Source organism: Sminthopsis crassicaudata, chromosome 2 (assembly GCF_048593235.1).
Source record: "Sminthopsis crassicaudata isolate SCR6 chromosome 2, ASM4859323v1, whole genome shotgun sequence".
NCBI lineage: Eukaryota > Metazoa > Chordata > Mammalia > Dasyuromorphia > Dasyuridae > Sminthopsis > Sminthopsis crassicaudata.
Window position 1 is genome coordinate 666,046,419 of NC_133618.1, and position 14,829 is coordinate 666,061,247.

The 14,829-nt window shown below is 36.0% G+C and overlaps 1 long non-coding RNA gene across 2 annotated transcripts; it reads left to right on the forward strand.

Moving 5' to 3' along the window:
* The first annotated feature begins 435 nt into the window (after positions 1-435).
* On the forward strand, positions 436-12,437 carry LOC141553840 (uncharacterized). 2 transcript variants are annotated; one of them, XR_012485678.1, is made up of 3 exons: positions 436-526; positions 2,358-2,424; positions 12,346-12,437. It is a non-coding gene; the product is annotated as an uncharacterized LOC141553840 (long non-coding RNA). The 2 variants fall into 2 exon arrangements; XR_012485679.1 differs by lacking the exons at positions 436-526; positions 12,346-12,437 and adding exons at positions 7,541-7,599; positions 9,723-9,911 and having other exon boundaries at positions 2,356-2,424.
* Positions 12,438-14,829: the final 2,392 nt, after the last annotated feature.

Genomic DNA, 14,829 nt, shown 5'->3' on the forward strand with positions numbered 1-14,829 from the left:
TTTTGCTCCAAATATCAAAGCTAGTAAATAGCAATTAGGATTAAAATTTGTTACTCCTGAAAGATGATTGAATTATTTCTACAAAACAATGATGTTTCATCTATACTAATGTATTAAGCAGACTTTACCTCATGACCTTGTCCAGACATTTGCAATAGAGAATTTTTGATAAGCTGCTGTGGGCAATATTGGTCAAATGGATACTGGGAAAGAGTCACTTGGGGCCTAGATTCAGCTTCTCTGGCCTAAGGAGTTCCTAAACAAAACCACAGGGAACATGTCTGAGGGCAATGTCATGAAGGGGATGATGTTAAATCCTGATGTTGCTCCTGAGGGTGTCCTTGAGAAACATCCTCCAGCACAAAGGTCAACTACCATAGCAACAGTAGGAGGGGGAAGGGTTCAAGACTCTAAAGATTCTGTAGAAAGAATCATAAGGAATCCATGACAACAGAAGGAAGGTTCAGAAAAGCCAAAGAACAGTATTGTGAAACTTCGAGGCAGATACCGGAGAGAGGAACACTAGGTCAGGAGATCTGTCTGGTTTGTAACGATGTTAGTGTGCTTCTGCTGATGAGCTGCCAGAGCAGAGACATAAGTACATTGTGGTCTCCTTCTGTGGCACAGTAGGAAGAGAAGTAGAATGTGAGCCACAGGAGCTAGATTGAATACCCCCTTTGCCATTTCATATCTCCATGTCCTTGGGCAAGCTAATTGTGTTCCTTGATCTTCAATTTCCTCATTTTAAAAGTGAGACATTTAGGTTAGAAGTACCTTCTGGCTCAAGATATAAAATATTATGAAAGTTGGATAAGTCATCTGTTTCCTTCCCTGTAGATGTGCTCTTAAACTAGCCCATTTAATCTACAAGGCTTGGACCACTGAGGAAAAGAGTAGAAAAATATTAAATATTCTTGAATCAGAAAATGTTAAAACTATAAGGGAGCTTACAGAAACATACAAATTTAAACATATGTATATGTATTCATGTGCATATCTTGGCACAAAGTAAGCGTTATATAAATGTTTACTATTAATATTATTGTTATGTTAATTACATAAGTATATTAGAATTATTGTTATTTTGACAATTAAGTATTTAAGTAATTATGTAAGTATTTGTAGTCTATTCCATTATATACCATATATAATTATGTAAGTATTTATCTTAGTGTTATGATTATAATTATGATGAAGTAGAAGGGAGAGAAAGAAACACAAAGAATCAGAATCATAGACAGAGATACAGAGACCAAGAGAGATGAAGAAGACATAAGAAAGTTAGGGAAAGAAAAAGAGAAAAAAAAGTGATAAAGAAGATAGGACACAGACTCTCCACAGAGCCTTAAATTACATGACTTTTCTGCCATGTTTTGCATATAGGAAAGGTGTGTATTCACAGCCTTCATATTCAAAATGCTTTAAGATTACTGAATGATTTTTTTCTATAGTTTCTCATTTCTTTGCACCATGGAATGTTAGAATTGGAAGGAAATTTAGAGATCATCTAGAAGCCCAGGTTACACAGGCAATAATGGTAGAGCTGGCTCTTGTTCCTGGAAACCTTTATCTCTAATTTAGTATATTATTTTCTGGAATAGTACATGACAAATTTTCACCTTCATATAATCATTTTGCCTCCCCACCCGTCTCCATCATATAAACACACACACACAGACACACACAAACACAGAAATATTTTATATTATATATATATATATATAATATATGTATATGAATATTATATACATTTTATATTTATATAAGAAGGTGACATTTAAGTTGAATATGTTCCTGGTATGGAGAACAGATATTTATACAAAAGCAAAGAGATGCTTGATAAAATGTTTCATGTGAGGGAGAACAAAATGATACTGATTGGACACATGAAGAATACTAATCCATAAAGAACCCAGAAAATAAGGTTCACTTCTAAGTGATAAGGAAATACAAGTGGAGGGTTTTAGTGGATGAATTGTATGATTTCCCACATCTTCAAGAAGAGTAAAGTGAAATTCAATGATATTATGTGATGTGCTCAAGTACATACAACTAGTAAATATCAGGACTTGAACCATGTGAAATGGGAATAATAATAACACCCATTTTATTATATTGTTTTAAGGATCAAATGAGATAATACATATAAAATTGTTTTGCAAACCTTAAAACACTATGTATGTTAGCTCTTTTTTGAATACAAATTTTATGATGACTAAGTGATCCTATATTGTATATTGGAAGTTTATTCCAATGAATAAAACTTATAAAGCTATTTTAAATGTATTTCTTTTACTAGGCAATGTGGAAAAAAAATCTTTTCAGCAAGATTCTCTTTTACATGTCTTAATTTCCAGGATATTCAAATGTGTAAGAAAAAAGAAATCATTTCCAAATCAATAAATTGTCAAAGGATAGGAACAGGTAATTTATTTTTTTAATTAAAGCTTTTTGTTTTCAAAATATATGCTTAGATAATTTTGAACATTCATCCTTACAAAACCTTGTGTTTCAAATTTTTTTCTCTCCTTTCCCCAATTCCCTCCCCTCAATGACGAGTAATCTATGTTAAATTTGCAATTCTTCTATATATATTTCCACAATTATCATGCTGCACAAGAAAAATCAGATCAGAAGGAAAGAGTTTATGTAGAGGGCCTGAATTCTGGAAAAGTATACTTGAAACAAGGCGTTATCTCAATGCAATTGATGAGATGATGGTTCTAGTTCACCTATATACTTAGTACTTAGCATGGTGATGTAATGGTTCTCTAGTTCACACATATTCAGTATGCTGTAATGATGTAATTGTACTAAGTTATATAAGGGCAGGGAAGGACTGGAAATGAGACATTCTATCTTTGACCATCCTGGTGGCTCTCCTGCCTCCTCCATTAAGACCAAGGATTCAGGCTACTCCCAAGATCCTCCAGAAAGCTAGCCTAGACATTACACAATACTGCCATAAGAAACAATGAAATATATAATTTGAGAGAAATTTAGGAAGTCTTGAATGAACTGATGCAATTTTAAGGGAGCAGAAACAGGAGAACAATGTATAGAAGAATATTGTAAAGACAATTTTGAAAGACTTAAGAACTCTGTTCAATATACTGATTAATCAGTATTCTAGGCCACCAATGACATGCTACTACTAACTGCTAAACTGAGGAGTTTGTATTTCATCTGGGAGGAAATAGGGAGATAGTGAAGATTCTTGAGCAGGAGGATAATCAGATTTGTGACATGGAAAGATTATTTTTTTCAGCTTTGTGGATCATGAATTATAAGCCTGAAATGCCTAGTGTATAATAAACACTTACATTCTTCATGATTGAGTGACTAGCTATTACAAGTGTGAAGACTGAGGGTCTACCAGTGGTCCTCATACTTTTTAAATAGGGGGCCAATTCACTGTCCCTCAAATGGTTGGAGCATCTCACACTGTTTCCGCTGCCTCAGCCCAGTGCCGGAAGTGTGCATTGCTAATGAGAATTTAAGGCAGGCCGCATAAATGTCCTCAGCGGGCCACATGTGGCCCATGGGCCGTAGTTTGAGGACCTCTGGACTAAACCTAGACTATGTGAGTGAAGACAAGTGGATAGATCAGGAGATAGGCTGAAGAAAGCAAAATACATAATTTCTCCTAGGGTCTTTAGATGTCATTTTAGGATGTGATCTGATGTGATCTGATTGGTGCTCCTCAGCGAATCAGAGAGGCCTTCTTGTTGATTTGCCCAAGTCTTATAAGAAATGACAGAGTAGGGATTGAGCCCTGAACCTCCTGACTCCTAGTTCATTTCCTTTGCACACTATATGTGTGTACCTATGTATGTATGTGTGTGCTATTTTTTTCTAGAAGGTGAAGGGACAGATAGAACACTTAAATTACCAGCTTAAGATTTATATCCTAGGCAACTACCAACACCTACTCAATCATCCTATTGTCTCTGGTACTAGGTTTTCACTCTTACACTCAACTTATCTTTCAAGACTAACTCTTAATGCATCCTGCATTACAGGCCCAGTGGTTTATTTCCCACTGTTTCTCCTTTCTTTGTGATCTAAAATTTTTTGAATTGGATCTAGCTCTGGAAATATTTTTTTATTTGTACCCATGAGAGAAATACAAGTTCTCTCTTCCCCCTAAACCATAGAGGACTTTCCTCATTCAACTTATGGATCAGGAAGTTATATTAAATTAGTATTTTCATTTCTCCTGCCATAACATTGTTCTCAACAAGATACACTGAGTGCCTCTTGGGGGTTCTCACCTATGCATATATTCATATATTCCCTTTTATATAAAACAAAAACTTTAGCTTTTTATGGATGTAACTATTCTTTCTGGATTTGCTTTGAAATGAGACAGAGTTGTAAGTGCATTTCCCATCCAATGATTAAAAAAATTAGTATTCATTAAAAAGCACCCTTTTTACATTTCCAATGCATCAAAAGAGGAGCTGATAAGTATTTAACATTAATCAAAATAAAGTTGATTGACAGAACCTGGAAAATTCCATGCACATTTAAATCCCTGCAAGGCAACTTGAAAATGATTTTCTGACATGACTTGTCATAGAAAGAGAGAGAGAGAAAGAGAGAGAGAAGAAAAAAAATGTTCTCTGTTAAATCACTAAACAATTCTTCTCATAATGAGAATATCAGTATTTCAAAGGTACCTTCAATAAAAATGATTTGACAGCCCACAAAAGTAAAACCTGACTGAGGAAAATAATGCTCTTTTATCCTTTTTTGGGTTTCCATTTGATACTTAGTCAGAATGAGAGAATCACAGATTTTTAGCATGAAAATGCACCTAACACAGTCCACCTTCTCTATCTAATAAATGGACTTTAAAAATCTCAACATAGAAGAACCCTCTCCTTCCCAAGTACTTTTCCTGACATAGACCAAGTAGAAGGTGATTGGGATCTTTAGGAAATGTTTTCATATGTCAATGAAAGTTTTCCTCTTTTTAATTTTCAAACGTTACTCATAATTATTTCCTTTGGGATCAAACCAAACTTTACTCAAATATTACATCTAAATGATAGACTCCAAAAATGGGAAAACAATTATTCCCTTATTTCCCAGCAGAAATAGTTATGGAAAGAAAAAAAAAAGAAGCCTAGAAAAAGTGAAGATTAGTTAGTGAAATGTATTAGTTTCATTTGGTTTATCAGATTTTGGAATCAAATCTATTGAACACTATTTCTAAAAAGTGGTTCTCATTCTAGCTCCCATCACTAGCTGTCAACTGTGGACAGGGAAGCCCAAGAGTCCAGCATTACTGAGACCATAGGCCCTGCACATAGCCTGCTCTATTATCTAGGGGGAAACTCTTGTGATAATACAAGTGGAAACCGTTCCTGAAGTTCTATTCTCCTCTTTCTTCAAAGGTACAAATGTTGGAAAACCAAGAAACAAATTTGTTACCCTCAAAGTCCTTGGCACTATCAAGGTTCACTTGAATAGTGTTTTATTAGAGGAAATAACACTAAAGATGCGTTTTTATGTTCCCTGCTGCTGCATTGTAAGGTCCATTGGAAGTTTCCAGTGTTAACACACTGCTATGTACATAGCTCTTTCTTTTTTTTTTTCCCTTCTTTTTTCCTCTTTTCCTTCCTTCCCTTCTTTCTTTCCTTCCCTCGTCACTCCCTCTTTCCTTTCCTTCTTCTCCTTCCTTCCTTCCTTCCTTTCTAGCTTCCTTCCTTCCTTCCTTCCTTCCTTCCTTCCTTCCTTCCTTCCTTCCTTCCTTCCTTCCTTCCTTCCTTCCTAGCTTCCTTCCTTCCTTCCTTCCTTCCTTCCTTCCTTCCTTCCTTCCTTCCTAGCTTCTTTCCTTCCTTCCTTCCTTCCTTCCTTCCTTCCTTCCTTCCTTCCTTCCTTCCTTCCTTCCTTCCTAGCTTCCTTCCTTCCTTCCTTCCTTCCTTCTTTCCTTCCTTCCTTCCTTCCTTCCTTTCTTCTTTCCTTCCTTCCGTTCTTCTTTCCTTCCTTCCTTCCTCCTTCCTTCCTTCCTTCCTTCCTTCCTTCCTTCCTTCCTTCCTTCCTTCCTTCCTTCCTTCCTTCCTTCCTTCCTTCCTTCCTTCCTTCCTTCCTTCCTTCCTTTCTTCTTTCCTTCCTTCCTTCCTCCTTCCTTCCTTCCCTACCTCCTTTCTTCTCTCTTTCCCTCCTTCTTTCCTTCTCTTTTTTTCCCCTTTCTTCTTTTCTTCCTTCCTTCCTTCTTTCCTTTTTCTTCCTGGAACTCTTTTTCTTTTGTAACCTACCTGTTTATACAATAAAAATTATAGCATATACTAGAGAATAGAAAATGACTTATGCAAATTCCTCTAAAAACAAATTCAATTATCATAGAACTCCTATAAAAAGTTGCATGACTGTTATTATGCAAAAATTTTCATCTTTATTACTGCTTATTTTAATTAAAAATGATGGAGTAGGCAAAAGAAAATCTTATAATTTCTCAGACACTAACTTTGTTCTAGGTTCAAATTTGTACTCTTCTAATTTACTCTGACTTTAGGAAAGTTATTTCTTTGGGTTTAGCTGCCTCATTTGTAAATGAGGAATTTGAGTAGATTAGTTCAATATCTCATTCAATGCCAAATCTTTAATTTATAATCTATTTTTTATTCTAAATTTGACAAGAAACTTTAACACATACCCATTTATGTTCATTTGTATCATAATTATGTATGCATGTGTTTTATTTCCTCTGTTATATTTAAACTCCATTTAGGCATATAATATTTATGTTTATACTTTCCTCCATGCCTAATAGAATTTTCTTTTTCTTCTGACCTCCCAGTTGTTCCTGTTTCTCTGTCCCTAAATTACCTTAAAATTTTTTTTCATGTATTTTTTGTTAATTTTTTTGCTGTTTGGTTTCATAATCCCCTAATAGAGTGTAAACTTCCTGAGGTCAGAGCTATCAATTCATTTACTTTGTTTGTTTGTTCATTTTGTTTTTAAGGAACTACTGACATTTTTATGCTTCCCTTCTCAGGGAGAATTATTTGGTGATTTAACCAGGAAAATCTTTTTTCCCCCTCAGGGGATTAAGAGCTTATAACTTAACAAGTTAAGTCAGGTATTCATTTTCACATTTCCTCCCATAAATTTAAATGTACAGGGAATTTCCAGGTTCTGTCAATCAACTTGACTTTGGTTCATGTTAAATACTCATCATCCACTCTTTTGGTGCATCGAAAATGTAATAGAGTATTTTTAATGAATACTAAATTGTCCTAATAATTAAAGAGGAAAGGCAGTTATAGTCAGTTATCATTTAAAACTAAATTCATAATTAATTAGTGATTATATTCCATACAAATTAGTAGGTTGTTTGCGCTTAAATAAAAGGAAATTTGTGACTTCATGTATTGCTCAAAGCCCCAAGGAGGCACTCACTATAACTATTGTGTTCAGTGTTATGGTGGGAAAAATGGAGCTGTGTACTTTCATTTCCCAAACCTAGATTTCCAGGAGGAAGCCCTCAAATGTTTTTACACAATAGAAATTTATTTTTTCTTTGCCACAGGTTTAGTATTGCAAAAATATTTTCATAGAGTGAATTCAGCAAACATTAAACAATAAGAGGTAAGGTATTTAATGTGATCCTTTCTTCTAAGCTCCCTTTACCTCTGTTTTCTGCTTATCTTTTTGGAGAATGGAAAATAATTTTCTTCCTGTCCTCTCCATTTTAGTCAATCTGACTCTGCAATTCCTAGAATTTAACACTTTGTTTTTCATCTCAGTGTCTTTGCATAGGCTAGCTCCCATTTACAGATTTACCAACTTTATTCCTCTACCTCTTAGAATCTTTATCTTCCTTCAAAGATCAATGTTACCTCCAATGAAACACCTTTTTGGGTAATTCCTGTTTTCTGCTCCTTGAATTATACTACTTATATATTAGGGATGATGCTAGAAAAGTCATAACCTCTCTATTCCTGTGCTTTCCCATCTGTAAGATAAAAGGCTTGGACTAAAATCCTTCCAACTTGAAATTCATCAACATTTTTTTTCTATCTTGCATCCTTTCAGTCCCCTGTAAACTCCTTGAAGGCAGAACTTGTCTTTTATTTTATAATTCTTTAAAAATGACTACCCTAGCTCCCCCTGCCTTAAAACCAAGATTGTTTTTGTTGTTTGTATGTTATTTTCAGAGGACCAGTCACATCATGAAGTGATGTTTTTACTTAGAGTTAAGTGAAGGAGTTAGTCTTATTCTCTCTTCCAGAGTTTAGTGGCAAAAAAAAAAAATGCTTCATGATGACCCAGAATGCAGTGGATGTTGGGCATCTTTGATATAAGTATTTATATAAGTGCTCCATAGTACTAGTTTCAATTGCTTTTGGGAGATTTGAACAGATCATGATCATCTGCCCATTTTACCATGGGGAAGTCTTCATGTCCTTGAGGTAGATATACCCCACTGATAGCCTGATAGGTTTGAGGCCTTTCAGTCATCCTCAGCCTGGTGCTCAGATGCTCACCATCTACTCAGATGGTTTAACTAGGGTGTGGTCTTTGAGCCTATTACAGTTTTTTGTTTGTTTGTTTGTTTGTTTGTTTTTCATTTGGAACCACAAGTTCTAACCACAGGTGAGAACCAGATCTCAGGTAAACACTAAAGGTGGATGAGCACCCCTGAGAGGACAAACTCACATCAGAAATGCTAGTTATCTGAACAATCCATACACTCCACCAAGAATAGATTTTTACTACTCCTGTAGTATGGGACCTTTAAGGGGTTGGCGTCTTATTGTTTCACTGTCCTTGATTCAAACTCCCAGCAATTGGGTTTCCCCAACTTTAGAGATTTCTTCTCAATGAAATCCAGTTGCATTTAACTGTTTATCATTTAGTTTAATTTTTACAAAGCAATGTTTATTTTGGTAGCATAGAAAGAATATATAAGTATCTCCTTCCCAATCCTGGGGACATTCACCTATAGACAACCTTAGTCTTAGGGAAGCTGAAGAGGATTAGGCTGCCAACTTGACTCTTCTTGTAGTGACCCATTCAGTTCAAAATCCAACGCCTCTTTGGCTTACATTTTAAGCATCCCAACCTCTCAAAGTTTCCATGCTGGGCTAACAGCAATAATTGGCCTGAAATTTTGCCTTTAGATTTACCTTGGCTTGAGCTGCTGAGTCTGAGGGCTCCACTGCATGTGCCTAGAATATAAAAAGAATAAATGAAATACTCAAAAATCCTAAGCTACAGAGCATAAAATTTGAGAGGGGCTCATTTTTCTCCTCAATTAGGCATGACACCTAAACTTCAGGTGAGAAGGTCCTGTGTCTGAATCCTGAGTGCTTCTAAAAAGACAATGGATATCTCAGTTTGGTATTTTTACAGCAGCCTATTATTGCTATTCAGCCAAAGGATAATGTCAGTTCTTACCCAAGTGGTAGGGAAACATGGCATATCTTTTCCTAGAAATAAATCCCTACATTCCCCCCCTCCTCATGGGTGCCTCTGATTTATGTGATCTGGGTATGATAAAACCCAGAAACACTTGTAACCCCAGTATTTAGAAAAAATGCCTTCCAACTAGTCATAGTCATAATAGTAGAGGTGGTGGTAGTATTAATAGTAGTAATGGTGAGAGGGGACCCCGAAACTCTCTAAAACTAAAAGAAGAAAGTCTCCTTGCCGCTATAAAAGACCCTGCCCAAGGAAAACAAGATAAACAACTTGATTCTGTTATCTAGGTGGGGCTGGTTGAGTCCTGAGCTGGAGAATTCCAACTCTATTGAATTAAAAGATTAGCCCAGAGAATCATTCAATTCCAAGAATTCCAGCTCAAGCGACACTGGCCAACAGCTATCAAGAGTAACCCCCAGCTTGTAGCCAAAGCTTGTAAAATGAGCCAACTTGGGACTCAGTCCTTGCAGAGGACCTAACATGCCATGCCATTCCATGCTATGCTAAGGAACCCTCTGCCTGCTGAAAGGATATTCTCGTTCAGTGTTACCCTCTCTTGATCCTCACTTAATTCCCTAATAAAACTTTATTACCTCTCTGTTGGGATTTCTTTACTAGAAACTTTACTTCTCTGTCAGACCTTGCCACTAAGGAATTCAGTCTCTCTGTATGTATAGCAAAGGCTAACTTCCCAAGGCCAATAATAAACTTCTTTTTATCAGTCTAGCTTTTTGGGTTCGTAAATTCCTTTATGAAGGACCTCTGTGCCTCTAAAAGGGGGTTCCCATAACTACCTACCATGTGCCAAATCCTAAAGGGGATTTAGGTGAACCAAACCTCTTCATTTGGCTCCCTGAACCATGAACCTGCTATTAACCTCATCATCTAACTTCCTGACCACCAGGAACCCTAATCTCATCAGTAGTAGTCATAGTAAGAGGAAGAGGAGGAGGAGGAAGGAGACAGAAGAGGGATAGTGTTTGTAGTAGCAATCCTAATCCTAGCTAGATCATGTATAACTCTTTTGAGTCTGTAAAGTGCTTTGTTATCCCCATTGGTTTCTCACACTGACTCAAGAAATTAGGCATTATAATAATGATAATAACAATTACTTTACAGATAAGGACATCAACATTGACATTTTAGATGAATTGCAATGGGTCAGACAGTTAGTAAAGATCTGAGACAAGGTTTGAACCCAATTCTTCTAGAGTCTAAACTCAGAGTTTATTTCACTTAATATATATTTGTTAAATTACATCATGATTCATTCTCCGGCTACAGAGTGACACTAGGCCATACTCTTGGGTAAAAAGCAAGAATCACTAATTTTTTTCTAAAATATACTTTTAGAAATATGAAATAGAGATGCAAAATAGGCAGTTTTTGTCCTAAGAACTGTCGTTATCTTATATTTGAGCTATTAACAGAAATGAAGTCAGCTTGCAGAGGCTCATTTTTCTCTTCAGCATTCTGATCTATATTTTAAAAAGTAGTTTTACTTGAGCTGTTTCCCAGAAATTAGACATGCATCTAAAGTCTCTAGGACTGTCAGGAATACAGAAGGCTTCATCATTGTCATGTTGGCAAACACCCTGAGTATAAAAGTTGAAAGTATTCATCAAAGTCACTGAGTGAAGGCATCAATGATACTATCAGTGGTGACAAGGTGAACTCTGAAAATAGAGGAAATGTGTATGATGATTTTTTATGGTTAAAGAACCACATAGTTCAAGAAAGTCATTGTTGCCAACAGGAATCATTTCTTTAGAAGCATTTGTAATCACTGCTTCACCTTTCAGACAGTGAGAGAGGACCTTTGCAAATTATTTTTCTTAAGAAATTCTAAAAATTAGCATTATTTATTTTTCCCTTGGAGGTCTTAATAGAAAGGAAAGAATGTGGGAAAAATTTAAAAAAAGATTAAATTAAGGATAGAATAAAGAAGTATGGGAGAAATGAAAAGGAGGAAAAAGAAAGGAAGAATAAAAGGAGAAATAAAGAACAGGAGAAAGAGAAATGATAAAAAGGAAGGAAAGAGAAAGGAAATAAGAAAGGAAAAAGAAGAAAAGGTAATAGAATGAGAGAAATTTTGTTGAATAAAACACCAACAGATATCCATAAACACATATTCCAAATAAAGATCTTCTAATACACAATATTTTATATCCTTGCCAAATTTTAATTTGGGAATTCCGGGAATTGGGAACTCCTAGTATTTTGAGGGAGCCCATTTCCCTCTTGATTATTCTTGGTCAGAGCTCTATTTTCTGATCTGAAGCACGCATATTTTGCCTTTTTATAACTTTCTTTAATGTTCCCTTGTTCTATGCTTGGGTTCAAGTAGAATAAGGTGCTGGAATTCAAATAATTGGAGAAAACTATCATTTCATGAGCTAGTTTTGTACCTACTTTTCCATCCTAAACATTTTAATTCTTTCATCTATCTAAATCTAAAAATTTCCTTATAAATCCTTCTTGACTTCCTTTAACTTCCACCTAAAATCCCATTTTCTACAAGCAGGGTGTTCCAATCCCTGTTAATTCTAACATCATATTCACTTCATTATTTTAGATTTATCCCATATATAGCTTCTTAGTACATATCTTTTTTGCTTGTTGTTTCTTCCATTAGATTGCAAGGTATTTGAATTTTTTTAAGGTTATTTGAATGATTTATATTTTAGTTTGTCTGACCTTTCTTTTGACCAATGATTATTAAAACTATTCTATGAATCAGGCACCACAAAACCCATCTAGCCCAATTCCTGAAAAATCACCTTCACTATAAAATAACTGACAAAGATTGATCCAAACTTTGAAGACATCCATGAAGGAGAATCCACTTCTTTCCAAGGAAGCCCCTGTCACTTGTTGGTAATTCTCATTGTTCTCTTTTTCTTCCATTAGGCATAAATTTGATTCTCTCCAACATCTATGCATCATTTCTATTCCTGTAAAATTTCTAAAGTCAAGATAAATAAATACTTGTAATGAGCCAAGGGATCTTCCTATTTTTTCTTCTCCAAGCTAAATAGTCCATAATTTTCCCCATAATCCTTATATGACATTACTTATATGCCCTTTGACATTCTAGCTGCCCTTCAACTAGGAGATAATCTAATTTGGTAGACAAATATAAGAACTTGGTAGATAGTCTGAGATAATTTCTGTGACTTCTCTTCTCTTTTATCCCCCTTAAAAATAATAAGCCTTTTGTCAATCTGTGCACAGATTTCTTTCAATATAATTGGGCTTATTCTTAGGTAAATGGCATAGTATCCTGCTCAGCTCATATTTGAATCTCTCAAATAAATGAGCAACTTTCAGAACTTGTATTCTTCTTGCATAGTCATTTATAATCCAAGACCACTTCTTATTTAATGATGAACATCAGGAAATGATTTCCCTTTTTGTTGGGGTTATTCCTCAAAAATGGAAATCAATATGTATAAAAGCAAAAGGCAAAAGTTCAAAAGAGAGAGATTTCAGTCTGAAAAAATGAGAAAAGCTCCTCATAGTTAGAATTCTCTCATATCTGAATGTATTGCTTTGGGGGTATTCTATGTTTATTTGCTGAATAGAAGTCTTTAAATAAAGGCTTTCAACCCTTCTCAGACATGAGGAACTGGGGATTCTTTCAGAAGTATGAATTAGACTAGTGGTCCTCAAACTTTTTAAGTAGGATGCCAGTTCAGTGTCCCTCAGACTGTTGGAGGGCCGGACTATAGTGAAAACAAAAACTATGAACAAATTCCTATGCACACTGCAGCGAAGAAACAAAACGGGAACAAATACAATATTTAAAATGAAGTATGTTAGGATTACCAGGTGAGAACTCAGGTTGTCTGGACAGTGACAAGATGAGAACTCAGGTTGACTTGACAGTTCTCTGGCTCAGACCTTTGGTTTGGGCCTTTAAAGGGAGTTTACACCTTAGGAATTCTAGGAGGAGCAAGCTCATTGGTTGAAGTAATGTTTCCCAGAAGTCCTTGTGTTATCCCATGCCCATTCTCTGGGAGGATAAAAGAAGGGCAGCATTGGGTCTGAGAGAATCGACTCTGGGATAAAGTCTTTATGCCAGGCAGGCTGAAAGGAGACCAGTCTGATTTGAGAAAGGACAAGAGCTGGAGGAGATTCAGAGCTCCCAAGAAACCTGCGCCCAGAGGAGAAGATTTTACAGATCTCCTCCCAGAGAAGGATTATAACTGAGCACATGACCAGACCCTCACAATTCAAGAACATTACAGAAGTAAAGTTAAATCAACAAACTTACCAATATTTCAATGGGAACTATAGGCCTGGGAACTCACGTCACCTTGGTATTGCCTCACACTGTCTCCGCTGCCCATTCCTGGAACTGTGCCTTGCTAATGCGAGTTTAGGTCGAACATCACTTCCTGTCTGATTTTGCCATAACCCAGAAGGCCACATAAACATCCTCAGTGGGCTACATCTGGCCCGTGGGCCATAGTTTGAGGACCCCTGAATTAGACTTAAAGAGTATATAGGGCTTTCTTTTACCTCTGAGTTCCTGTGACTCTGTGACAATCAAAAAGGATGTTTGAATTATGATTTAAAAAGCAAACGTCACAAAGATATTGATAGGAACTTGCTTATTAAAGTAAACAATGAAGACAAACTCATGACTCATCAATGGACTCAATGTGAGATTATGAATTTATCAGTTTGCTTTTTTTTTCTGAACAAAGAGAAAGAGAATTAGAGTGTGGGCAAACATTATATATATGCATGATGTGTATTTACTTTGAATGAGTTACAAATGGGAGAGGGAATTAGAAACCACAGAATATTCTTCCATGTCTTGGTGAACTATGATGGAGTTGTGGATTCTCCCAGAGGGTAGATATCTATTATACTCTGAAGGACCAGAATAACCTTCACAGTGGAAGAGATATGTAGAACTTGAATCTAAAGATCTGAGTTCCAAGCTTTGACTTCGATCAAGTTATTTTATAATCTATATTACAGGCTTCAAAAATCTCCCCCCCCCCCCCCCCCCAGAGCTGGGGTTAAGTGACTTGCCCAGGGTCACACAGCCAGGAAGTGTTAAGTGTCTGAGACCAGATTTGAACTCGGGTCCTCCTGAATTCAAGGCTGGTGCTCTATCCACTGCGCCCCCTAGCTGCCCCTTGCTTCAAAAATCTTAATGCAACTTTAAGATTTGATTCTATACTAAGTTCCAAACTATACTAGGACTTTTGACAAATCCTGTCTATAATCCGTAAGTTTCTGTGAGTATCAAATGAGTCATGAAATATCCCATATATATTAAGCATTATTGTTGTCCATTATTGTCATTTAACAGATGAACAAAAGAAGCTGAGTTCACCAATTTCTCCATAAAATGCTTTTCATTTTGAAGTCTTATTT